General features: G+C 38.1%; 1 long non-coding RNA gene across 1 annotated transcript; it reads right to left on the bottom strand.

Annotated features, from left to right (window-relative positions):
- On the bottom strand, window positions 1–22,886 carry LOC122431950. Its single transcript, XR_006266675.1, has 3 exons — window positions 22,774–22,886; window positions 16,326–16,330; window positions 1–68 (listed from the first exon to the last, which is right to left on the bottom strand). It is a non-coding gene; the product is annotated as an uncharacterized LOC122431950 (long non-coding RNA).
- Between the last annotated feature and the right edge of the window lie 4,377 nt (window positions 22,887–27,263).

The following is a 27,263-nucleotide window of genomic DNA, read 5'->3' as shown; positions in this document are numbered from 1 at the left end:
GATGCTGGGAAAGATTGAGGGCAGGAGGAGAAGGGGATGACAGAGGATGAGATGGTTGGATGGCATCACTGACTCAATGGACATGGGTTTGGGTGAACTCCAGGAGTTGGTGATGGACAAGGGAGGCCTGGCATGCTGCGGTCCATGGGGTCGCAAAGAGTTGGACATGACTGAGCAACTGAACTGAACTGAACTGAACTGATGTGTATATATATATATATACATTTATATATGTAAATATATAAAAATATATATATATTTATCCATTCATCCATCAGTGGGCAATAAGATTTCTTCCACATCTTTGCTATTGTAAATAATACTGCATTGAAATTGGGCATCCATATATCTTTTCAAGTTAGTATTTTTGTTTCCTTTGGTAAAATACCCGGACCTGGAATTGCTGGATTGTATGGTATTTCTAGTTTTAATTTTTGGAAAAACCTTTATACTATTCTACACAGCAGCTGTACATCTTGCATTCCCATTGACAGTGCATAGAGTCCCTCTTCTACACATTCTCATCAACACTTGCTGTTTCTTTTCTTTTGGATAATATCCATTCTGACAGGTGTGAAGTGACATCTCAAGGTTTTGATTTGAATTTCCCTGATGATTAGTGTTGAACATCTTTTCATATGCCTGGTGACTACCTTTATGTCTTCTTGAGAAAAAGCATCAGTTTAGTTCATCTGCTCTTTATTTATTTTTTGATGTTGAGTTATATGAGTTTTCTGTATATTTTGGATATTAACCCCTTGTCGGATATACCATTTGCAGGTAACCTCTGTTATTCAGTACGCAGCCTTTCCATCTTGTTGAAAGCTTCTTTTGCTGTGCTAAAGCTTTTTAGTTTGTTGTCACATACGTTTATTTTTGCTTTTGTTTCCCTTGCCTGGGGAGAGAGATACAAAAAAGTACTGAAGACTAGCGTCACAGACCATGCTGCATATTATTTGTAACTTTTCTCCTTTTTCCTTGGTTAGGCCAGCTAGAGATTTATGTTTCACTGACCTTTTCAAAAACTAGCTTTTGGTTTCATTGATTTTTCTCTGCTGTTTTCCTGCTTTCAATCTCCTTAATTTCTGTTCTAATTTTTAAATTTCTTTTCCTTTCCTTGCTTATATTTAAACTGTTTTTTTTTTTTTAACATCTAGTTTCCTGAGGTGGAAGCTAGGTTATTGATTTTAAATATTTCTTCTTTTTGGATATATGCATTTAGTGTTCTATAATTTCCCTAATTATAGCTTTTATTTCATCCCACAAATTTTGATAACATATATTTTCATTTCACTTCATTCATAACATTTTAAAATTTATCTTGAAACTTCCCTTTGGGCCTATGTGCTATGTAGAGGTATATTTTTTACTTTCGAACATCTGAGGGTTTTCCAGCTACTTTTGTTATTGATTTTCATTTTAAATCCATTACTATCTGCAAATATGATCTGTATAGTTTATATTGTTTTACATTCATTAAAGTGTATTTTGTGAGCCAACATGTGGTCTATCATGGTAAATGTACTATGTGAGCTTGAAAAGAATGTCTATTCTGTTGTTATTGAGTGGAGTGTTCAAAAAATACCTGATCAAATTGATTGATAGTTCTGTTCAAGTCCATTATAGTTTTACTGATTTTCTGCTTACTTGATCTATTAATTATTGATGGGGATAGGGTGTTAAGGTCTCCATCTATAACAATTATTTATTAATATTTCTTCTTTCTGTTTTTAAATCATGTATTCTGGTGATCTATTGTCTGAAAACTTCAGGATTCTTGAAGAATTGTTTTATTGAAAAATTGACCCCTTTAACCATTATGTAATGTCCTTTTTTATAACTAGATACTTTTCTTTGATCTAAACTCTACTTTCCTTGATCTAGAATTAACATAACTACTTCAACTTTCTTTTGATTAATATCAGTAAGATAAATCTTTTCCACTTCTTTACTTCTAGCCTACTAGAATTTTTATATTGAAGGTGAATTTTTTTGTAGACAAGGTAGTCAGACTTTTTTTTTTAATCTGTTGTGGTGATCTGTTTTAATTGGTATATTTTACTTTGACCATATTTAAAGTGATTATTGAAATAGTTTAACTCCACCACGTTTGCAATGCTTTTTATTCATTATGTTTGTTCTTTGGCTTTTTTTGTTTTCCCCCTTTTTTGGGGCTTCCCAGTTTTATTTGAACATTTAATATAATTTTATTTTATCTATTCTCTTTTAAATAAATGGTTGTTATCCTAGAGCTTGCAATATTTTTAAGCTAATTTAAATGCACCTTCAAATAACTATAGCACATTATCTACAATGCATGCATTTTATAACAGAGTACAATCATCTCTTAGTATCCATGCAGGGCTTGGTTCCATGGTCCCCCACAGAAACCAAAATCCATAGATTCTAAAGTTTCTTGTATAAAATGACGTAATATTTGAATATATCTTATTCATATCTTCCCATATACTTTAAATCATCTCCAGGTTACTTATAATACCTAATACAATGTAAATGCTATGTTAATGGTTGTAAATTCAATGTAAATTATATGTAAATAATTACCAGCGTCTGGCAAATTCAAGTTTTGATTTTTAAACTTTCTGGGACTTTTTTTCATACATTTTTGATATGTGATTCATTGACTCCACATACATGAAACACACGCATATGGACTGCCAATTTGATTCCTAATTCCTCTCATATTTCTTAGCATTGCTGTCATTCATTTAATTTATTTATATGCTACCATTGCCCAATTCTTTACTATTATTGATTTAAATAGAGTTATATTTTAGATTAGTTAAGAATAAAAAAATTAAAAGTTTTATTTAACCTTCATCTATTCTTTTTCTGATGTTCTTCATTTCTTTATGTAAATATGTCAAAGTTTCTGACCTATATCCTTTCACTGAAGCCTTTGTAGGACAGTTTGTCTGGCTGTAAATTCTGTTCATTTTTATTTGTCTGAGAAAGTATATTTGTCCTTTGCTTTTTAAGAATAATGCCACTGAAGCTGAATTCTAATTTGGTGTTTTCCTTTCTCTCACCACTTTAAATATATGTTATTATTAACTATATGACTGTAGTTACATTTGTGTATATTATAATGTATGCTATACATTAGGTTTCTATAGCTTATTTACCTTATGACTGAAAGGTTTTACTCATGTTTAAGAACTACCCCCACACCAGCCTGGGTAATCATCATTCTACTTTTCTGTTTCTACAAGTTTGACTTTTTAAAAATCTGACGTATAACTGAGACCATGCAGTATTTATCTTTCTGTTTAGCTTATTTGACATAACACATTCTCCCAATATCATACATCTTGTTGCAAATGGAGGAATTTTCTTTTTTCCTTAAGGCTGGATAATCGTTGTTGATTAATCCCTAAGTCTGACTCTTTTGATACCCCATGGGCTGTAGCCTGCTAGGCTCCTCTGTCCATGGGATTTCCCAGGCAAGAATACTGGAGTGGGTTGTCACGCCCTCCTCCAGGGGATCTTCCCAATCCAGGGATCAAACCCGTGTCTTGTGTGGCTCTTGCATTGGTGGGCAGATTCCTTACCACTGAGCCACCTGGCAAGCCCATATTAAGGTCATGCAAGGAAATCAAACCAGTCAATTCTAAAGGAAATCAGCCCTGAATATTCACTGGAAGGACTAATGCTGAAATGAAAGCTCCAATACTTTGGCCACCTGAAGTGAAGAGCTGACTCATTAGAGAAGACCCTGATGCTGGGAAAAATTGAAGGCAGGAGGAGAAGGGGATGACAGAGGATGAGATGGATGGCATCACTGACTCAATGGACAGGAGCTTAAGCAAGCTGTGGGAGATAGTGAAGAACAGGGAAGCCTGGTGTGCTGCAGTCCATGGGGTCACAAAGAGTTGGATACAATTGAGCAATTGAGCAAGCACAACAACAATATTTATAATTGTATCCTTTTATGAATTGATTCCTTTGCCATTATAAAATGACCTTCTTTGTCTTTTTTTACAGTATCTGGCTTAAAGTCTATTTTGTCTTACATTAACATAGCTATTCTCATTCTTTTCTGATTTCCATTTACATGGGGTATCTTTTTCTATCCCTTCACTTTCCACGTGTGTACATTCTTAAATCTGTAGTGAGTCTCTTATAGGTAACATGTAGTTTTGTATATTATTTGTAATCCATTTTTTTGGAGAGTTTGATCTATTTACAATTAATTATTAATAGGTAAAATTTTACTGTTGACATTTTGTCTTTTTTTTTTTTTTTGCTGCTTTGTAGTTCTTTCTTGGACCTTCATTGTGAAAAAACCCTGTGAGTTTCCTGGCAGAAAACTCCCAAAACGTGTGGGCTTCCCTTAGACTGAGTTCCCAGGAGTTTCTTATTTTCATGCTAGCTGACACTCAGTTTCCAACAATAAATCTAAATTATGAATTTTCCTGTCAGTTAATGACTTCCATTTGCCTCTTCCACTAAGCAAATTCCCCCTGTGTATCTTACTGGATACCACTGTCTTTCCAGATTTGGGATCTGGTGTTTTGTTCTATGGCTTCAGTTGTGAGAAAAGTCTTTGCTTTTTAAATTGTCAGCTCTGTTTTTTTGAGGCCTCTCGCCCTCCAGGAGGTGGGCTTAGTCTTGTTCTGTTGGTGAAGGCAGAGGACCAGGAGAAAGTGGATGTGTACAAGGGCTCTTGGGGTCTAAGCTTGGAAATGGCTCAGAGTCTCTTCTATCACATTCTGTTGGCCAAAGCAAGTCGTGAGGCCAGCCTAGATGTAAGAGGTGGAGGAATGAATGGTCGTCACTTCTTGATGGCAGGAGCTACAGTTATACTGCAGAGAGTGTGGATACAGACAGAGGTGGAGAATGAGACAATTTTTTCTAATCCATCTACTTTAGTAATCACACATCGGAATGAAGGATTGAATTAAATGACCACTACTGTTTGTTCCAACCCTGGGACAGAAACTTAATCACATTTGAAAGAAATTCATGATTCTTTTGTCTCAGAACTGTGGTTTCCTAAAAGATGTATACCCTGCAGTGCCTCTGACGGGAATAATTGTTGATTTTAATTCTTAATCAGAGTGTCTAGGTATGTAAGTTTGTTTCTCCAATAAGCAGACATCAGGGTGGAATTCAATGTACAAGGGATTTATAGGAAATACCTTGCAGGTAGGGAAAGCTTTAAATCTGCAATGCTGTTTAGATACCTGTGCAAAAAAAAAAAAAAGAAGAAGAAGGGATGGAAGGCTTTGGGTAGGGAGGGCCTCGGATCTCAGTGCAGTTCTGGGGAGTTTGGGTCATGCCAGTGTATAGAAGGGACCCAATTCAAACATCTCTGATATGCTCAGTTACTGGCTGGGAGCTGCCTAGGTAAAGTGTGTTTTTGTGTGAATACAAAGACGTGTCTCACAGTGAGGCAGCAGGAGGTTTGAGCAAACTCCGGGAGATAGTAAAGAACAGGGGAGTCTGGTGTGTTACAGTCCGTGGGGTCGCAGAGAGTCAGACAGGACTTAATGGCCGAACTACAACAATACTCCCAACATCAGCTTCTATTGAAGGGAATTCTGAGTGAATGAACCCTATCCTACCATAAAGAGGGGCTGTAAAATAAAATAAGCCCTCAAAATTATAGGGGCCAAATTATTTTTGTGTTGGTCATATTAATATAATCAGACCCAAGACTAGCTGTGGGCATGAGGATGTGCTCATTCATGTCCAGCTCTTGGCAACCCCATGGGCCATAGCCTGCTAGGCTCCTCTGTCCGTGATATTCGCCAAGCAAGAATACTGGAGTGAGTGGCCATTTCTTCCTCCAGGGGATCTTCATGACCCAGGGATTGAACCTGCATCTCCTGCATTTGCACAAGTATTCTTTACCACTAGTGCCACCTGGGAAGCCCCTGCATGCATGGGATGCATGCGGGCAGGAGTGAGTATAACAATAGGATTAGAATCCTGTGGGTGGATGCTGAAATTGTCAATGGAAGACACTACTCAAGCACAAAAAATGAGCTTCTTGTTTGTTAAGGATAGTATGAACCAGGCACTTCTACCCTCTACATACAAAGCATGAATATTATGTCTTCCCTATTATTTATGTTATCCTTTTTGCAATGTCTCATATCTATTCTCCACTTGTCAAACATCCATACTTAATATATCTTCCCAAGTCTCCACTTCTATGACCAGTATAAAGACAACACCCTCCCTCTAAACACCTAAAGAACATTGTTGTCATGCTACTTTTTGCATCTTAATGTACTTGCTCATAATATTACTCAGCTTGCCATGTTATTTAGAATTTATGTTGAGAACAGAGACTTCAGGTCACCAACTTTTATAATTTTTTTCTTGTTCTTTTGAGTATTGTAGAGAAAGAAAAAAAAAACTGAGTGGAAAACCACCCTCTTTTAAAAACATATTCGGCCAAAAAGATGTATGTATATGGTGTAGGGATAGAAGAGTAAATGTTATTTGATGTCATGAAAAGAATTCCAAATCTTCAGACTATGCTTATCTGCAGATACAATCTTTGTATCATTTTCAGTCACACTGAGACTATATAGGCAGTATCTATGGGGCTTTGGAAATTAGTAAGTCTCCCTCCCCTAGGGTTCTTTATTTTCACACTCCTATTGATTCTATCTCACATCTCTGACAACTCTCCATCCTCATTATCAGCATCATATTGGTTGGATGTGTAAAAACATTGGTAAACACAAACCCAAATTAAACAGAGTTGAGAGATCAGAGGGGGAGTTCTCAGGTTCTATGATGGTGGTAGCACTCAGAAGAAGGAAGAAAGTCTATTCCTTTTCTGGTAACAACCCAGTCAATGAAAAGCCATCGACTCTGTTTATGATAGTCCTCCCAATTACCCTTCCCCTTCTTTATAGAAGCATTTTCCATACTTTGCTTTGCAGGGATTTGCATGTATGTAGCTTGCCATGGCTGCCAAACCCCAGTTGCGATTCTCTGCTGATACTGCATACATTTGTTTTTGCTGGAGAATTAACTGACAGGTTCTGTGTTTTAGGTCAATGGATAGTAGTGGTAGCCACATAACTGTCCTCCCTGCTCTCATTCCAATTCATTTATTTACCAGCATCTGGACTCATTATATATAAATTATAAATATGATTATGTCACTTCTCTGTGAGAAACAGTGAAGTGAAAATGAAAGTCGCTCAGTCGTGTCTGACTCTTTGTGACCCCATGGACTATACAGTCCGTGGAATTCTCCAGGCAAGAATACTGGAGTAGGTAGCCTTTCCCTTCAGGGGATCTTCCCAACCCAGGGATCGAACTCAGGTCTCCCACATTGCAGGCAGATTCTTTACCAACTGAGCCACCAGGGAAGTGTGAAACAGTAGTTCACTAGAAATTTGATAACATTCAAATCCCAAATATTCTTCATGTGATTTTCTTTCTTGTGAAAGCTCTTGAAATTTTCTTCATGTATTATCACTCAGTGGTCCTTTTAAATCTGGAATTCATTTATTCAGCTCTGGAAAATTTATTCTGTTACTGTTTTTATAAGAGTCTCCCTTTTTTTCTTTTGTTCTTAAATTTTTTCTAGATAGATCCTCTGGCTTTCTTACATTTTCATCTTAATTTCCGTTTTGCAGTTTTTCACTGGGAGATAGAAATGACTTACCAGAATGCTGTTTCCCAAACTTACTTACAAAGATTATGGTTTTAATGAGCTTGACCTCAAAATCTATCTTGATGTTCTTAACCTCTCTGTTAAGCGATGAACTAGGATTCGTTTTCATTTTCCCCCTGCTATCTCTTCAGTAATTTCACACATCTCATCTTGCACTGATGGGTTTGCTAAGAGTTTAGGTTAAAAAATCACTGATAAAAAACTCACAGTCCTTCTCCTGTGTAAGGAAAAACCCAGTTCTTCTCTATTATGTGTTTCTCTTCATTGTGTGTCTCCATTACCTTCTCAAGAACACTTCAATTCTGGTCCCTAAATATATGAAGGTTTCCCCACCCTATCCAAGTGGTTTTCCTGCTATCTTCCATTTAATTCAACTCTGACATTCTACCCAGAGATAGCATCAGATGACACAGGTTGAGGACTCAGTCTTACAAGACCGCACACTGTCCAACTTCAGATGCCAATCACAAGCCCAGGGTTTTACCTTAGTTCTGACCAACGGGCTTTAAATCAGAGGTTCCCATAAACCCCTCCTCCAGTTCAATTAATTTGCTAGAGTGGCTCACAGAATTACTGGGTTTTTATGGAGGCTTCATTTCATAGGCATGATTAACTGAATCATTGGCCATTAGCCATTAATTCAGCTGCTAGCCTCTTCCCCTGCTGTAGAGGTGAGGGGGTGGGACTGAAATTTCCAACCTCCTAATTACCTAGGCTTTCCAGGTGATGCTAGTGGTACAGAATCCACCTGTCAGTGCAAGAGACTTGGGTTTGATCCCTGGGTCAGGAAGATCTGCTGGAGAAGGGAATGGCAACCCATTCCAGTATTCTTGCAGGGCAAATCCCAAGGACAGAGGAGCCTCACAGGCTACAGTCCATGGAATTGCAAAGGAGTTGGACACAAGTTAGCGACTAAAACAGCGACAGTAAATCACCTTGTTGGCTCCTTTGGTAACCAGCTCCCATCCTTAAGTGCTTTACAAAATTCATCTTATTAACATAATTGCTGTTCAGTAGTTAAGTCATGTCCAGCTGTTTTGCCACCCCATGGACTGTAGCCTGCTAGGTTCCTCTGTCCATGGGATTTCCCAGGCAAAAATACTGGAGCAAGTTGTTATTTCTGACTCTAGGGTATCTTCCTTAGCCAGGGATCTAACAGGAATCTCGAGTCTCTTGTATTGGCAGGTGGGTTCCTTATCATCTGAGACACCGGGGAAGTCTATTAACATGATATAAGACACCATTATCACTTTCAACACTTAGAGAAATTCTGAGACCTGTGAGCCAGGAACTATGGACAAAGATGAAATATATATGAGAAATGTGTTTTATCTGAATGGACAAATATATATTTCTTATAGACCACAATATCACATTTACCAAGAAGTATGTTCACATCATTTTTTTTTTTTCTTTAAAGCAGTGAGATAAATTGGGTTGTTAGAAGCGAGGGTAAAGTTCAATGTAACATAAATTTAGAAAGTAGGTCAAGTCCTACATCTGTGTCAGGAATAAAAAATGAGTCTAAGATTCAGAAAGGGAATATTCAGTAATTGACACAAAGAGAGAGCTCCCCAAAGTCAAAGTCATTTGTCAGTTAGTTATGGAATTCAGGAACTCTAATCAACAGCGTAAACTCAAGGGATGGTAACTCCAGGCTGTTCACTGTAGAATTTATAAGGTATAATAAAATTTTAAAAGTAACGAAGAGAGAGGAAGAGAGGGATACCAGTGGTCAGACAGCATAGAATAATGGGAAAATCACTGGATTTGAAATGGAGTTTCATTTTGGTTCAGTACTTGTGACCAAGGGCCAGGCAGAGGTGATGTCTGTTGTGGCTCATGAGCCTGTCATAAAATGCAAGCAAGAAATAAAGTATGTGACATCTTGGAGAAGTATACTTTTTGTAAATTTAACAATTCTTATGATTCACAAACGATTTCAATTTCCAGTAGGATCAATGATACATTTTAATTGCATTTTATTTTAATAAAATTACATTTCCTTTATCATCTTTTTCACATTAGAAAATTGTCACTAAATGAAAGTGAAGGACCTCAAAATACATAAAAAATATAAAAATACATAAAAAACTGTATAAATTTTGGTCCATTAAACATAAGGAAGTTTAGCTGAGAATTTATGATGACCTGCCTCACATGCAAGGAAATTGATGTCTTCAAAGGCTATGATGACTTTTTCTAGTGTGGTTGGTAAAATATATGGTGAGTTTAACACATTGAAACATTAATTTTACATTTTTTGTGCTCTCATCTGTCTATGGTCATTAGTCCTACCCACAGAAGAAACAGATAGTATATGACTCTAAGATTATTCATTGAAAGAATTCAGAAATAAAAGAAATCTTGTTAGCAAATGGAAAATATTATTAGAAAGTGTATAAAGGTTTCCTTTATGTACTAATGCCACTTGGCTGGCATCAGTAAGATGCTGCGTGGCACTATTTGCAATAGCCAGGGCATGGAGACGACGTAAATGCCCATCAGCGAGGAGTGGATGAAGAAGATGTTGTAGATATATAAAATGGAATGTTAATTAGTCATAAAAAGAGACAAAACTGTGCCATTTGCAGAGACACGGATGAACCTAGAAGCTGTCATACAGAGTGAAATAAGTTAGAGAAAAACAAATATTGTATAAGTCGTTTATGTGTGGAATCTAGAAAAACGGTACAGATGAACTTACTGGCAAAGCAGAAATAAAGATACGGAGGTAGAGAACAAACTTATGGATTCCAAGGAGGGAACAGAAAGATGGAATGAATTGGGGAATTGGGATTAACATATACACACTATTATATGTTTATAATATATATATGTTAGTTATAACATGTTAATATGCTAGTATACACACTACTATATGTTAGTATAACATATATATACTACTGTATCTATAAAATAGATAATTAATGAGAACCTACTGTATCACAGTGGTGATGCTCTGTGGTGATCTAAATGGGAAGGAAATACAGAAAGAGGGGATGTTGGTATATGTAGAGCTGATTCACTTTGCTGCACAGCAGAAAGTAACAGCATTGTAAAGCAACTACACTCCAATAAAAATTAATTAAAAAATTAAAAATAAAAGTTTTAAAAAAGATGCTACGAGGCTACTAACAAATAGACTGACTAGGTAGACTCTGGAGAATAATTCTAGCTCTAAGAATAGACCATAAATTAATCATTGATTTCTGAACCATTCCCTATGTGAAATATTGTTCTTAGAATATTAGCATATGCATTTTTTAATTTACAGTTGCCTCTGGGAAATGTTTTTCCATTATTCTTAGCCCAACCTTTGCACCTTGAAAACTCAGCATGTGTCATTCCACAGACAAACCTTTACTAATTTGTTATTTTTTATTTAAATATTAAGTCTCCATGTTCCCATCTGCATAGTATGATGCTTTTCATACCATCTGAAAATTGTGGATCATTAGTTTGTGTTTCACATGGACTGCATAAACATTAGGGCAGGACCTTATATAATTATGCTTTCCTAACTTCTCACACAATACCTACTAGACCAGTTATCCTCAATAAAGCAATGAAGTAAAAGGAAACAGCATGGAATTTATAATTGGAAGACCTGAATTTGAGCCCCAGTTCAGTTTACTTCTAGCCATTTCACTTTGGGGAAATCAATAAACCTCTCCAATGGGGATAATAATAACTTTGTTATATGCTTTTTGAGAGGTAAATGTGAGATTTTGTAAAGCTACTTTGTAAGCAAAAATGCTCTACCCTAATATTACCATTATTATTCTACAAAAGGAAAGAGGTGTCAGAACTCTGCCATCTCATTATACCAGACAAATGCTGATATCAAATGCATTTCCATTTAAAAAGTATCAAATCCCTCTACAAATACACTTCCCAACTAAAATTCTATTATGAAACTCAGAAGTATCAAAACTCCTGATAAACAACACTGAGGGAGATGATCATGTTTGAATGACTGAAGTCAAGTGTGGGACGGGAGTGGGGTTAATCTGCCAACAGTGTCACAGAAGGGGATATAGGGGCCAAAAAAGTCATGAAGTAGAACTGAAATTTAATTGTTGTTAGTCACTAAGTCATGTCATACTCTTTGCAACCCTCTGGACTGTAGCCCTCCAGTCCACGGGATTTCCTAGGCAAGAATACTAAAGCTAGTTTCTTTCTTTCTTTGTCCATTTATTTTTATTAGTTGGAGGCTAATTACTTTACAATATTGTAGTGGTGTTTGTCATACATTGACATGAATCAGCCATGGGTTTACATGTATTCCCCATCCAGATCCCCCCTCCCACCTCCCTCTCTACCCGATCCCTCTGGGTCTTCCCAGTGCACCAGGCCTGAGCACTTGTCTCATGCATCCAGCCTGGACTGGTGATCTGTTTCACCCTAGATAATATACATGTTTCGATGTTGTTCTCTCGAAACATCCCACCCTCGCCTTCTCCCACAGAGTCCAAAAGTCTGTTCTGTACATCTGTGTCTCTTTTTCTGTTTTGCATATAGGGTTATCGTTACCATCTTTCTAAATTCCATATGTATGCATTAGTATACTGTATTGGTCTTTATCTTTCTGGCTTACTTCACTCTGTATAATGGGCTCCAGTTTCATCCATCTCATTAGAACTGATTCAAATGAATTCTTTTTAATGGCTGAGTAATATTCCATTGTGTATATGTACCACAGCTTCCTTATCCATTCGTCTGCTGATGGGCATCTAGGTTGCTTCCATGTCCTGGCTATTATAAACAGTGCTGCGATGAACATTGGGGCACGTGTCTCTTTCAGATCTGGTTTCTTCGGTGTGTATGCCCAGAAGTGGGATTGCTGGGTAATATGGCAGTTCTATTTCCAGTTTTTTAAGAAATCTCCACACTGTTCTCCATAGCGGCTGTACTAGTTTGCATTCCCACCAACAGTGTAAGAGGGTTCCCTTTTCTCCACACCCTCTCCAGCATTTATTGCTTGTAGACTTTTGGATAGCAGCCATCCTGACTGGCGTGTAATGGTACCTCATTGTGGTTTTGATTTGCATTTCTCTGATAATGAGTGATGTTGAGCATCTTTTCATGTGTTTGTTAGCCATCTGTATGTCTTCTTTGGAGAAATGTCTGTTTAGTTCTTTGACCCATTTTTTGATTGGGTCATTTATTTTTCTGGAATTGAGCTGCAGGAGTTGCTTGTATATTTTTGAGATTAATCCTTTGTCTGTTTCTTCATTTGCTATTATTTTCTCCCAATCTGAGGGCTGTCTTTTCACCTTGCTTATAGTTTCCTTTGTTGTGCAAAAGCTTTTAAGTTTCATTAGGTCCCATTTGTGTATTTTTGCTTTTATTTCCAATATTCTGGGAGGTGGATCAGAGAGGATCCTGCTGTGATTTATGTCAGAGAGTGTTTTGCCTATGTTTTCCTCTAGGAGTTTTATAGTTTTGAGTTTATTTTTGTGTATGGTGTTAGAAAGTGTTCTAGTTTCATTCTTTTACAAATGATTGACCAGTTTTCCCAGCACCACTTGTTAAACAGGTTAACACCTATCTTACTCAAACTCTTCCAGAAAATTGCAGAAGAAGGTAAAGCTAGTTTCATTTCATTCTCCATGGTAGCATCCCTACCTAGGGATCAAACCCACATCTCCTGTGTCTCCAGTATTGGCAGGCAGATTCTTTACTGCTGAGCCACCAGGGAAGCCCATTAGAGCTTGATTTTATCAATCTTTAAATGAATAATTAGAAAACACTCTTCTATAAAATTTATAAGTAAAGAAATTCCTATTCAGAAATCATAAATATAGATGTTATCTAAAAGCTAACAATGACAGGAAACCTGGTTTTGATGGTTTCTCTTATCAGTGGTTGTAGATTAAAAAATATCCAGCAACTTTTGGGAAAGATGAACTCAATTATGATGTATGGATTTTCCTTCCTTTGAAATAAAATTTTGTCAGTCTTCATTTGTATGCTGAGAATCCCTGAGTAAAAGTGATTTGATATGTATCCAGAAAATCTGAAAGTAACTTCCATGTAGAAGTGAAAAAAAAAAAAAAATGAGGAATGACATTTATTTAATTTATGTAAAAGGCCAAGTCAGGATTTCTGTACTGGGATAGGAGCAAGAAGACCAATGCTTCTGCCAAAACCAACTAGAAAAGTCAGATAAAATAAAATTTTTTTAAGATTTAATGTGCCTGAGAACAACGGAATTGTGGGAACTAGAGAGTAAAATTCTAGGGAGAGGAAAGCTTTTAGATGGTGAAATCCAGACATTCAGCTCTCACTGTGGACATTGTCTGATTCAGGGCATGGGCTGAGAGTCTGGGCTCAGCCTAGGTTGCGAGCTACTTCTCGTATAAAACAAGCACCAGAGACTAGGGCAGTCATGAAGGGTTGGTGTGTGCCCAGTTGTGTCCGACTCCCCGTGTTCTGTAGCCTGTCAGGCTTCTCTGTTCATGGAATTTTCCGGGCAAGAATACTGGAGCAGGTTGCCATTTCCTACTCCAGGGGATCTTCCCCACCCAGGGGTGGAACCCGCGTCTCTTAAGTCTCCTGCATTGGCAGGTGGGTTCTTTACCAACAAAGCCACCTGGGGAGTAACAGATTTAGAGATGTGGAAGTTTTTAAACAGATGGCCAAGTTCCCTTTAATGCATGTGCTGAACTACAAATCTCCATAGAATAGGAGACTAAAGAGCTAAGCCCAAATCTCAGAAGAGCTGAGTGGAATTTTCCAGTTTCCTGCTATTTAGAAAACAAATACTTGCAAGAGGCAGGAAACTTGAAAGCAAGAGGTGAGAACTGAAAACCCTTTTAGGACTGGTGAGCTGACGCAGATGCGAAGCTCCAACTTTTTCCCTGGAGGCACTTGCAGATCTGATACAGCTATAATCTGAGAATACGGGTTTGACCTCTGAAAGAGGACTATTGCTGTAGACAGAGAAACCAGCAGAGCTTTTGTGATTTACTCAGAATTGGAGTGATAAAATTGGAAACTCATGGGACTTTTAATCACAGCTGGCCTCCTTCTCAAGACAGTTGTCAAGCTGTGATGTTGTGTGGGATGGGAGGCTAAAGAGCTAAGCTGAAACCCCCCAGAATTAGAGCAGAAGTTCCTGGAGTTTTTCATTGCTAAGGAAACAGATTTACAAAGATCTCAGTGGAAAACCATGAGAGGCCATGCCCCAGGTTCAAAAAGGAAGTTGACTGAATCTTACCACATTGCACCTCAGCGTTGGCCCAGAGAAGCCTGTGATTACATTAATGAGCTGGTCTCCTGCTAACTATTTAGCGAAGGAAATGGGAAACCTCTTTCATGGTAGATAAAATAATTGGAAGCATATGCACATTGTTTTGCCCAAATATATGGCATTCAATAAAAAATTACTAAGCATGTGAAGAGACAGAATACAGGACCAAATGCTAAGACACAAAACAGACACTAGAGGTAAACCAGTCAGTAGTCCAGATACTGGAGTTAGCAGACAAGTTCTTTAAAAATAAAGTTGATTAGAATGTTCTAGAAAACAGAGGAAAAGAGGGGAAATAGGAATATTGTACAATTTTAACATGGAGTTAGAATACATATAAAAAGTCAAATGGACATTATGGAGCTGAAAAATAACAGTCTCTGAATTGACGATTTTAGTAACAAATTGAACATAACAGTAAGTTGTATCTGACTCTTTGCAACCCCATGGACTGTAGCCCACCAGGCTCCTCTGTCCATGGGATTCTCCAGGCAAGAATACTGGAGTGGGTTGCCACTTCCTTCTCCAGGGCATCTTCCTGACCCAGAGTTTGAACCTGGGTCTCTTGCATTGTAGGCAGATTCTTTACCAACTGAGTCATCAGGGAAGTCTGAACATAATAGAAGACAGAACAGTGGCTAGGAAAAACAGTGAAAAATATCCAGAGAGAAGCACAGAGAGATTAAAAAAAAGAGTTAAAAAATTTACTAAAATTATCATATGCTGGACTATGAAGGAAGCTTTACAAACTCAAATAATTAATAAAATTTAGTTATGATGTTTCTTCCCCAGTGGAATTAAGCCAGAAATAAATAATAAAAAGATAACTTGAAAATTTCCAATCATTTAAAAATTAAACAACACACTCCTAAGTAATTAGTAGGTCAAAAGAAACTACAACTGAAATTAGAGAATATTTTGAATGGAATTACAGCAAATATACAACAACATTGACAGCAACTCATGAGATTCAGCTAAAGTAGGACTCAGGTAAATTTTTAATTTTATACGTATGTATTAGAAAACAGAAAAGCTGGTATATTTTTTAAAAAGCAGGAATATGAAATTAAATATGAGAGAAGGAAAATAATAAAGTTAACTGTAGATATTAATAAAGTATAAAAGAATACAAAGACAAAAGTTGATTCTCTTTAAATAATTAACATTGATAAAAACCGAGAAAGAGTGATGACAAAAAAAAAAAAAAGAAAGAAATGAATAAGAGGGATGGAAGGAAAGAAAGAAGAAAGGCAGCAAGGGAGAGGAAACACAAATTATCAATAGAAAGAATGAACATCACCACATGTGCTACACACATAAAAGTGATGAGGATGTTAGAAGCAACTTTCTGCCAATAAGTTTGACTATTTGGATGAAATAAATTCCTTAAGAAAAAACTACTCGAACTGAAAGTAATGGGAACAAAAACCTCTTGCTTAATAGTTAGCAAAGAAATTGAACTCATTATTAAATATCTTCCATATGCAAAAATAACAACAAAACCCAAAAACATCCTCATGTAATTATACCAATGAATGTTCCAAATATTTAAGGAAAAAATCCCACCAATTTAAAAGTATCAAGGAATGAAAACAAAAAGAATAATTCCCTCTTCTTTTTGAGGCCAATATAACCTAGAATTGAGAACCTGATAATGACATTGCACAGCAATCTTTCTTATGGACATAGATGCAAAAATTCTTAACAAAATTTTAGCATAGTGATTTCAGCTACACACACACACATGCATATATATATTATAATTATATATGATAACACACCTTGACTAATCTCTCTCCACTAATACGAGTAAGCTAATATTTGAATGTCAACCAATGCAGCAATTCTCCATGTTAGCAGGAAAATGAAGTGTGTGAGGGAAATCAAATTATCTTTTCTCTTGGTGCAGAAAAACATTGGAGAAAATTCAACACCATTCAGAGTTTAAAAAAGAAAGAAATAAAGAAACCTTTCTGTAGACTAAAAATACAAAAAGCATTTCCTTATTCTGGTAAATATGGATGAATTTCTCATTGTATCAAGGCAAAAAACCAAATATGCAGAATGCATACCATGTAATTCTAGTTATATAAAATTAAAAACCAAGGAAGAATAATTTATGCTGTTAGAGGTCAGAACAGTGGTTACTATTTGTCTCAATCTGCTTGGGCTGACATAACAAAATATTGTGAATTGGGTGGCTTATTCAACATAAATTTGTTCTTTTCTGGAGGCTGGGGAGTCCAAGATCCAGGTGTCAGTTTTCATTTTGAGGCCTTGCCCCTTGGCTTGTAGGTGGCTGCCACCTTGCTGTCTGTGCACAGAATCTCCTTTTTGTGCATATATAGGGAGACATCAGGGTCTCGTATCTCTTCTTTAAGGGCACTAGTCCTATCATGGGGGCCCTACTCTTATGGTCTCATCTAACCCTAATTACCTCCCTAAATCCCATCTCCAAATGCCATCACATTAAAGGTAAGAGCTTCAACCATTGAATTTTGAGAGGGTACAAAGATTATCCGCAGCATCATCATTCAAGAGAAAGTAGTGATTGAAGTGATGGCCAAGTTCCAATTATTGAATTGGTCACTGTTTTCATGGATAGGATCACTGTAAAAATACAACTTAAATATTTAAAGTCTGTGCACATTTTGGTGTATATGTTATGTTTTTTAAAAAGTGCTCAGAAACTTTACATGATGTCCTTCTTGTATATATTATAACTTTAGACTTCTTGCCCCTTTTAAGATTTAGGGAGCTGGTCAAAATAATCTATATGGATTTCAACCACTTTTCCCATCCTAAGTTTTACTTTGCAGTTCTCAAAAAGTTGTCCAGTCTTCTAAATATGAAGCCTTTTTTGAACATGATTCATGAAAATTCAACACAAACAACAAATCTATTTACAAATTGCAATTTTTAAGATTTAAAGTACAGAATTGTATTGGATTTCCTTCTTGACTCTTCTTAACTTTGGATACATTTTGGTTTTATTGCTTCCCATTCCCTGCAGCTCTATTCTTACAGAGCCATGGCAGAATATTTAAAACTTTCAATAGAAAACAATAGAAGGCAAGTCTATGCAGTCACTAGTGACTAACTGCTGGGAATCTATTTTCTTAATTTTCCTGTATGTTGTGTGCTTTGTATTCTTAAGATGATAATATATTGTGTATTTGGATTGTCAAAAATAGGAAATGAAGTTTAAGGTAAGTGTATATAAAGCACATGTATGCTATGTTGGTGAAATAAAGGTAATTAAAAATATAGAAAAAAAATTAGCAAGAACTTAATTTCCTGTTGGCCTTCCTACAAAATTCTGAATCATTCTATTTCATGCCTTGAGTCCCCAGGGTGCTATTAGTATTGTGGGGAAAGGTACTTGGAAGACAGGTAAATGGGGCTCAAGGTGTGGTACTTTTCTCATCCTGGTTTCCCTGGAAAATCATAAGCAGCTACTGCTTTTACTGTTTTTTTGTTTGTTTGTTTTTTAGGGGGAAAGCCAAGACTAGTGAAAATTTGTCCTTGACCTATATTCATTAATATATGAGAGAGAAATGAAGGGAATCTGTTTCTGGGGATGCTAACCAAATGATTTTAATTGCAATGCCTCTAGAGATCTGAAGGGCTTTCCAGGTGGTACTAGTGGTAAAAAAAAAAAACCTGCCTGCTAATGCAGGACACGCAAGAGACCTGCATGCCTGGGTCAGGAAGATCCCCTGGAGTGGGAAATGGCAACCCACTCCAGTATTCTTTCCTGGAGAATCCCATGGACAGAGAAACCTGGCAGGCTACATTCATAGGGTTGCAAAGAGTCAGACGCGACTGAAGTGACAGCATGCACACACGCAGAGATCTGTAACTTTGTATTTCAAGGGCATGAGCTAAGAGGTGGTGATAGAGAATGAGCTTTGACCCCTCATAAACAGGCTATTGGTTTGGGGCTGTAGAAATCTGTCCTCTTTTGCAGAGGCTGACTCATGTAGCTTCAGAATGAAGCTGTTTATGTTGTCTCACTTTTTAAAACTGTTGTTTATAAGCTCTATGACAAAGGCTGCTAAATAAGTCTTCCTGCTTGGAATTAACATACATATAATGCAACAAGAGAGGCAATTTTCTTGTTCTTAATGACCCTGGCCCATGAGTTTAAAATAACTTGGTCTACTAATCACTAAGCAGATTTTCCAAATTGCCAAATAAATATTTACCAGTGTGCGAATCCTGTCTAATTGTGCAGATTCCCATCATCCTTTGGGAAATACAAAATAATAAAATGTTGTTAATATCTGCTTTAGAACATTGCTATAACCCTTGAATTGCCAATGATGGTCCAAACAAACAAAACAAGTTTATTACATGATTCAAAGTGATTCCTTTCCCAGTTTCTGCTCATCCTTTATCTCAATATAGGCTAAGTCTTTCTAATTGGTCCTAATTTGCTTTTCTCTGCCTCTGACTCCCCTTTTCTGCCTCCACCTTCATCTCCAAGTCTATCTTTAAATGCAGATCTGAGCATGCCACTCTTTTAGTTAAAATCCTTCCATGTATCCCCATTGCTTTCAGAGGAAAACTTGAAGTCTAACTTGGAATATAAGACATTTCATCACTTGGGCTTTGCCTAGCTATTGAGCTGAACGACCTTGACCAGTGCATCATAGCCTCTGAATCTCAGTTCACTCCTCTTCAAAACTGGGATAATGGGTAATGAAGGTTGTACCTCACAGGGCCCTGGCGAGGATTAAATGAAATAAGACATTTAACAGACTTTGCTCAGTCCCTGGATGGAGTAAGTGAGCACGATGTTGGCCATATAACTGCAACTGTACAACAATAACTTTAATGGCCGGCTCCCCAGGGGGCTCAGTGGTCAAGACCCTGCCTGCCAATAAAGGAGATGCAGTTTTGATCCCTGGGTCAGAAAGTTGCCCTGGAGAAGGAAATGGCAATCCACTCCTGTATTCTTGCCTGAAAAATCCCACAGACAGAAGGAGTCTGGCAGGCTACAGTCCATGGGGTTGGACATGACTTAGCAACTAAACAACAAGAAGAGCAACAATTATAATTGCTGTCTCCAACAACTTCCACCACACACTCTCCTTCCAGTCTTAACAAACCTTACTGGTTGCCACATCAAGGGCTTCTTTCATTCTCCTACACCCAGCTATTTAACTTGGTACAATTCAGACACCGATTCCAATCTATGTGTTTGATTTTTTTACACATCGATTTCCTTGGGGTATTCACCAAATGTCCCGTAAATTTAACTTGCTTCTGATACTATCTACCTGGACTTGACATCAGATTCCACAGGTTAAGCTGGGTTCAGTCCTACAAGTCCACTTCCACTTCAGGGGTCCATCTTAGGTGCGGGTTCATATCTGTGCCTCTGGCTGCGTATAAATGAAAGGTTCCCATGACTCCCCTCCTTGGTTGATTAATCTGCGAGTAAGGCTCACAGAACTCAGGAAATCAGTTTACTCACCAGATTATAGAATTCTTACAAAGAATGTTGAAGGTAACAGCCAGATGAAGATATCCGTAGGGCGAGATCTGGGAGGGTCCTGCGCATGGGAGCTTCTGTCCCCATGGAGCTGGGGTGCATCACCTCCAGGTACTCACCAACCTGGAAGCTCTCTGAACCCTGCCCTTGAGGTTTTATGGAGGCTTCATTACCTAGGCACCGATTGATTAAGTCATTGGCCATGAGTGATTGCAGCCTCCCCACCCCCAATTCCCTGTGAGGTCAGGAGTGTGGTACTGAAAGTTCCAATCCTCTAATCCCAAGGTTAGTTTTATTGGCAACCAGTCTTCATCCTTAGGGGTTTTCCAAAAGTCCCCTCATAATCATAAAGAAAAACATCTTTATTGTGCCCATTATAGGAAATACCAAAGGGTTTACAAGCTCTGTGCCAGGAACAACAGTGACCTAAGACCAAATAGGTATTTCTTATTATAAATCTTAGTATTATACCTGGCTATCTCCTTTGAGTTTTATCTGAAGAATGACCTGCTCAGAATGATCTGTTCCAGTAACATTGTACAGAGTGTTCCTACTGCATGTGCCTTTCACTTGGCTTCCTTTGTCTTTTCTACACCCTTCTTGCTATGCCTGCAGTCTTCAATAAGACAATCACAGCATGTTATTGAAGGTGGGGAGATAGAAACTTAATTCAAATGTCTGTGGATTTCTTTTCTTCTTCTTCTTCTTTTTTTTTTTTGATGTGGACCATTTTTAAAGTCTTCATTGAATTTGTTTTGGGCTTCACTGGTAGCTCAGCTGGTAAAGAATCTGCCTGCAATGCAGGAGTCCCTGGTTAGATTTCTGGGTTGGCAAGATTCACTGGAGAAGGGATAAGCTACCTGCTCCAGTATTCCTGGGCTTCCCTGGTAGTTTAGCTGGTAAAGAATCTGCCTGCAGTGTGGGAGACCTGGGTTCAATCCCTAGGTTGGGAAGATCTCCTGGAGAAGCGAACGACTACCCAAACCAGTATTCTGGCCTGGAGAATTCCATGGACTATATAGTCCATGGGATCACAAAAAGTGAGACACGACTAAGGGACTTTCACTTTAATTGAATTTGTTACAATATTACTTATTTTTTATGTTTTTGGTTTTTTTTTTTTGGCCACAGGCATGTAAGATCTTAGCTTCCTGACCAAGGATCAAACCTGTACCCCCTGCTTTGTAAGGTAAAGTTTTAGCCACTGGACCACCAGAGAAATCCCATCTGTGGATTTCTTAAGTGGAAGTCTAGCACTAATTGCATTCTTCTTTTATGCTTAAGAAGTTTATTTATTTATTTATTTTTGGTTTGAAGTCTCTATATCTTTCATCCTTAGCTCAGTTGCTCAGTCATGTCCGAATCTTTGTGACGCCATGGACTGTAGCTAGGCTCCTCTGTCCATGGGATTTCCCAAGCAAGAATACAGGAGTGGGTTGCAATTTCCATCTCCAGGGGATCTTCTCAACCCAGGGATTGAACCTGTGTCTCCTGCATCGGTAGGCAGATTCTTTGTCACTGAGCCACCCAGGAAGCCCCTTGCATCCTTTAGATGAATATATAATGTTACGAAATGGTTCTTTTCTCTTTTCAGAGCTTTGTCCCCTTGTTATTATCCCTGGGAACCCTGACAAGCACATCTTAGGATGGAGTCAATGTTTTGTTGCAGTACAAAGAGAGAGATGAGAGCATTTTCAGTCTTTGACTCTGATGGATGAAATGGCTGTGAGATGCACCTCAGTATGACAGCTGAGGGCCTCTTTCCTAGGGTCTGCAGGTGACAATCTGAAATGTCCACAGCAGGAATTGTCCCTGGGTAACCCGGCAGTCACAACGGCAAACTTCTTCAATGAGGCCCAGAGCTCCTGGCATTTTGAAGTCATTGCTGCAAGGAAAGGCAAGTTTAATTACTGCAGATGAAATAAATCAGAAGGATCTCATTGGAAATGCAGGCATACCAGACAGCCTTAGCTGCAGTCGTCTCAGCCATCTGCCAATAAGGGTAATTTGTTTTAGCTTCTGAAGGAACAGACAGCACAGTCTAAGGGGAAAGCTTAAAGGCAGAGACTCCAAATGCCTGTACACTCTCTGCCTTTAGGAAAGCAACTAAGGAAATGTTGATGAAGTTGAGGGGAAATAGATGCAGTTCCAGTACCTGGGTGCCCTCTCTGACCCACTTCATCTCCACCCACACAGCCTAGTTTCCAGCTTCTGGAAACTTTAATTTTCACTGTCCCTTAAATATGCTCATCACACCTCTGCACAAACTAGGACTGACTGTATCCTCTACCTGAAATGCCCTTCCGCAACACAGCTGCAGAGGAGGAGATGGTTGTAGGCATCATTCACTCAATGGACACGAGGTTGAGCAAATTCCGGGAGATGGTGAAGGACAGGGAAGCCTGGTGTGCTGCAGTCCATGGGGTTGCAAAGAGTCAGACACGACAGAGCGACTGGACAACAACGCATTTGTCTCTGCTGTGTTGCATCTTTATATGTATCTGTCTCCTTACTAACCCATCAGGATCTTGAGACACATGTAATTTCATGCTTATATACCTACACTTACCCATATCTCAGTATTTGTTAAATCCTTGAATCTCTACGCTTCTGCCTGAATCACTACATAAAGCACATAGTACCTACTCAGAACAAATATTAGCATATACAACATATTTTTGGAGTATCTACTCTTGGAACTAAATATGACCACCTTTTGTGCATTTTCTCATTTAATTTTCCAAAATGCATATGATCTTGATGTTGTCATCACTGCAATTCTATAGAGGTATATAGTGCCAAGGAACTTCAGTGACGAGTCCCATGTCACAGAGCTTGTAGGTGGCAGAGGTGGTTACCTCAATCAAATGATTCAAGGATCCTAGAATTTCACCTAGCACATTCTGCTTAGCTGGCACTGAATTGTGGAGTGTAGTTTGTTATAAAACAATATTATTATACATTAAATTTTAGTCACTCAGTCATGTGTGACTCTTTGCAACCCCGTGGACTGTAGCCTGCCAGGCTCCTCTATCCATGGAATTCTCTGGGTAAGAATATTGGAGTGGGAAGTCATTTCCTTCTCAAGAGAATCTCCCTGACCCAGGGATCGAACCTGGGTCTCCTGCATTGCAGGCAGATGCTTTGCTATCTGAGCCACACAGGAAGAGCACAATCATAAGAACATTAATACTGTTTTATAGCAGTAATCACCCTGGCAATATAACTGATGAAAATAATTCTGTAAAACAAAGAAGCCAGAATATAGGAATTTGGGATTGACATATATATACTATTGATACCATATATAAAATAGGCCACTAACGAGAACCTATTATGTAGCACAGGGAACTCTACTCAGTGCTCTTTGGTGACCTAAGTGGAAAGGAAATCCAGAAAAGAGGGGGTGTATGTGTGTGTATAGATGATTCACTTTGCTGTAGAGTAGAAACTAACACAACATTGTAAAAAAGCTATACTCCAATAAAAACTTTTATTTGTTTAAAAAAATTTTTAAAAGACAAATCCTGAATGTGAATATTCAGAAGAAAGACAAATAGGTACAGCTTATGAATAGACTTATGTATATAGATTAATATTGTTGATGGTTGCTTCTTAAAATTTTCTATGTTTTAATATATTTATTTAGAAATATTGTTTTGATGTATTTTAAGTATACCTCAAGACTAGTCTATCTTTGATAAGTGACCAAAGAACTTTTCTTTCCTAAATTAACTAAATAACTTCATCTTCATTTCTGCAATAGGGTTCTTGGATTTCTAGCCACAAAACAATATAATCACAATAATATTAATAGCTAACAATTGTTGAGCTTTTAGGTATACACTGTTCTAATGTTTGCATGTGTTAAACCAATGTTCAAACAACCTACAATTATTCCCATCTAACAGGTGAGAGATGGAGGCACAGGAAGGTTAACTTAACCCCTTTCATCAGAAAAAGGAGGGTGTAGTTATAAACCCAAATATCTTGTTCAAACTGTATCCTCCCAGGTGGGTCTAGTGATAAAGAACCCACCTACCAGTGCAGGAGACATAAGAGATGCAGATTTGATCCCTGGGTTGGGAAGATCCCCTGGAGGATGAGATGACAACCTACTCCAGTATTCTTGCCTGGAAAATCCCATGGACAGACAGAAGTGAAGCGACTTAGCAGCCATGCATGTGTCCTCACCTCTAGCCCTGAGCAGCAGGCTGGACCCCTCTGGACCTCTCTGAATCTTCCTGGTTTATTCCACACCTGGACTAGGTCTGTTCCTTGGGTATAAGGCCTCTGGCGTGTAGCTTCCACTCTCAGTTACTGATACACATGAAATCCAGAAGTCAAGATGCAGCTCCAGCTGTTGCTCAGATTTCCATGACAGCCATTTCCAAACTTACATTTCAGTACCTCCTCTGACACTTAATGTACTTATTGAAGATTTTTAGTTGTCTCAGCAACTGTGTCAAGGATTTCAAGACCACCTTCAGATTTAGTGATTTTCTAGAAGGACTCACAGAGCTCAGTAAAACTGTTATCCTCATGGTGAACATTTACTACAAAATGAAATCATACAGATTAAAATAAGTCAAGGAAAAAGGTGCATAGTGCAGTAGCCCAGGAGAAACCAGGCTTAACTTTCCAATTGTGCTCTCCCAGGAGAGTCATATATACAGCGCCTACCTCTCCCAGCAATGATATGGGACGCTACATCCGAAGTATTGCTAATGGAAGAGTTCACCTGTGCTTTGGAGTCTAGGGTTTTTATTTTCTAAATAAGTCAGTCCTATAGGCATAGAATGTCTGCAAGACCAACCTTAGCTACTCAGCCTCTCTCCCTCCTCCAACCGCCCAGAGGTCACACTGATACACCAACACCAAGACCCCAAGCAATAACAATTTTGTGTTCATCATAAATCACATTATTGTTATAAATCTAATTTGTCTCAAGCTCCCAGGTATTTAAAGATACTCTTATCAAACAGAAAATTACAGAGACTTAGAGGTTCTCTGTCACAAACTCACACATTTCTTTGGAATGTGCAGGGTTTAGGAACCCAAGCCTATTAAATTAACCCTTTTTTAGTCGCTAGTCATGTCCAACTCTTTGCAACCCCATGGACTGTAGCCCACCAGGCTCCTCTGTCCATAGGATTCTCCAAGCAAGAATACTGGAATGGGTTGCATTCCCTCCAGAGGATCTTCACAAACCAGGGATTGAACCCATGTCTCCTGCATTGGCAGGTGGATTCTTTACCAGTAAACCACCTGGGAAGCCCCCAAATTAACCCTTGACTGCATAGCAATAGAATTGTATCCTCATCAAACAATAGGAAACTCTTATGGTCTTCAGTTCAGTCACTTAGTCATGTCCGACTCTTTGCGACCCCATGAATCGCAACACGCCAGGCCTCCCTGTCCATCACCAACTCCCGAGTTTACTCAAACTCATGTCCATTGAGTCAGTGATGCCATCCAGCCATCTCACCCTCTGTTGTCCCCTTCTCCTCCTGCCCCCAATCCCTCCCAGCATCAGAGTCTTTTCCAATGAGTCAACTCTTCGCATGAGGTGGCCAAAGTATTGGAGTTTCAGCTTCAGCATCAGTCCTTCCAATGAACACCCAGGACTGATCTCCTTTAGGATGGACTGGTTGGATCTCCTTGCAGTCCAAGGGACTCTCAAGAGTCTTCTCCAACACAACAGTTCAAAAGCATCAATTTTTCGGTGCTCAGCTTTCTTCACAGTCCAACTCTCACATCCATACATGACCACGATCTAGTATCTATCAAATGTGTTCCACAGAAGCACATGTGGAGGTACTAAAGCATAATGCTTTAGCATTCATATATATTTTGTCAATGACAAATTCTTTGACAGTTCTAAAAGATGAATTATCTGATTTTTGCCACTTCTAGCTGAATATCATGTAAAATTCTGTTGTTTACTTATGACTCATTATTAATGGCATGAGAATCAATTTTTATAACATCTTGAAGTAAGTAAAATTATTTATCACTATACTAAAGGACCTTCAACCATTGTGTTCTTTATTCCTCAGATTTTTTTTTTCCTTTGCTCTGCCTTTCTCCTTCACCTTACTGTCAGGGTTTAGCATAATTTCTTACTGCTCTCTATAAGCCTTCTTTTAGATTTAATGCCTTTCATACTTTCTGATCTTAGTGAATCAGGAGTTCTATGATCATGGTCACTTGACTGAGAAAATGTGGATTCTAAGTAAGAGGCTGAGATTTAATGCATACTATTTATCACGTGGAATATAGATGACGCCAGGCTTCTTTTCCTCCAGCAGGTTTTTGATTGCAGTCTAGAGATCTGAGATTACTAGATTGATGCCATTAAATAAGCTGAGTTGTGTGGGAAGATGTAACTACTTATCTGTACTCTATGTTTTTTAATCTCTAAAAGATATATAAGTACAGTATAAAATTTATTTTACAAAATATTTTGATTGCAGATCTCTCTTATACAAGTACATTTTGGGATGGTCTTTCCAAGTCATTTAGCAAAGGATTGATTAACCAATGAATGTCATTTGGGTAAATGACTAGGAATTTCAACAAAAGAAAGTTGGTTCCCTCCTTCTTATAAAAAATAAATTGAAGTTGATTAAAAATGAAATGTAACTAGAATAAAAGAGTGCTTTGATAAATATTAAGGGAATATTATAATGTCTCAGTGTGGCACTATGGGAAAAACTCTATAGAGAAGTGATGACCATTTTGACCATGGCGGGAGGGTGGAGGTTGGAGACGGGGTAGGGGATGGGGAGGAATCATCATGTTAGCAAATAACAATCATGATAAAGTTAAAAATAAAA

This window comes from Cervus canadensis, chromosome 30, assembly GCF_019320065.1.
Source record: "Cervus canadensis isolate Bull #8, Minnesota chromosome 30, ASM1932006v1, whole genome shotgun sequence".
NCBI lineage: Eukaryota > Metazoa > Chordata > Mammalia > Artiodactyla > Cervidae > Cervus > Cervus canadensis.
This window is presented reverse-complemented; position numbering and strand designations above follow the sequence as displayed.